The sequence below is a fragment of the Rhinopithecus bieti genome, unplaced genomic scaffold, assembly GCF_001698545.2.
Source record: "Rhinopithecus bieti isolate Rb0 unplaced genomic scaffold, ASM169854v2 scaffold_31355, whole genome shotgun sequence".
Lineage (NCBI taxonomy): Eukaryota > Metazoa > Chordata > Mammalia > Primates > Cercopithecidae > Rhinopithecus > Rhinopithecus bieti.
The window spans coordinates 78,237-79,408 of record NW_016813357.1 but is presented as its reverse complement, the minus strand read 5'-3'; the positions used below and the strand labels follow the sequence as shown (position 1 = coordinate 79,408).

Sequence of the window (1,172 nt, the reverse complement as noted above, 5' to 3'; positions counted from 1 at the left end):
ATGGTGTTCTGGTATCAGCAGAATAGCAATGCCCAGGAGTCCACCACCACCCATAATCTCTTGTGGTTGCACAGAGCTGCAGACAGAAGGGAGCAATGGCAAAAAATAAGTGCTGGGCAGTTTTCATACGGTGCTGCAAGACATGCTGCGCTTTTCCCTGAGGGTGAAAACAGCCTGATGATGGTGGTACAATCAATGACATCTCTGTACTGGGAGTGACCCGCTCGGGGCCCAGGCTGATCATTTCACACAGACACCCCTGGATCCTGGAAGCCAGGTCCTGGTCTGGGTAGACTGGGAGTGGAGGTTTGACCACATGCAGCAGCATTAAGGGCAGTATCTCATCACAGCAGTTGCTGATTATCTGTCTGAGTTAAAACAACATCATGGGAGTTAGGGAGATTTCAGAGTGTGATGGAACTGGAAAGCCCCTCTGTGAATGCAGAGAAAATAACTGCCACTGAAAAGAGTGTCAATAAAATATCAGAGATCAGCTGCTCAAGAAAGTATGAGAACTGAGCCTGAATGATCCTGAGGTGGAGCAGGTGAGAGGCTGGGGTCTGCCAGATGATCATGCTGGGCCCATTGGAATTGTTACCATCAAGGGTGTTGATTTCAACACGTGCTGTTGGATCCCCATGAGCAATCTCCGTGACCTTCCAGTCACTAAGATTCTAGGCACCGAGAAGAGGAAAAGGAATAAAATCAACCTGATATTTCTGGCTGGGAACCAGATGCTGAAGTGGATGAAGAGAAGTCATGAAACTGAAAAGCACTGAATCACTCTGCTTAAGTGTGGAGCAGAGGATCACACGGAAGCAGTGAAAAGCTCCAGAATGTGGTCGGGCGCGGTGGCTCACGCCTGTAATCCCAGCACTTTGGGAGGCTGAGGCGGGCGGATCATGAGGTCAGGAGATCGAGACCATCCTGGCTAACACGGTGAAACCCTGTCTCTACTAAAATACAAAACTTAGCCAGGCGTGTGGCAGGCACCTGTAGTCCCAGCTACTTGGGAGGCTGAGGCAGGAGAATGGTGTGAACCCAGGAGGCGGAGCTGCAGTAAGCCAGGATCACACCACTGCACTCCAGCCTGGGCGACAGAGAGAGACTCTGTCTCAAAATTAATTAATTAGTTAATTTAATTTAATTAAAAAAAGAAAAGCTCCAGAACT

The 1,172-nt window shown here is 49.1% G+C and overlaps 1 pseudogene; it reads left to right on the top strand.

Moving 5' to 3' along the window:
* LOC108512642 (alanyl-tRNA editing protein Aarsd1 pseudogene) overlaps window positions 1-1,172 on the top strand; it is a 9,818-nt pseudogene continuing 8,646 nt past the window's right edge.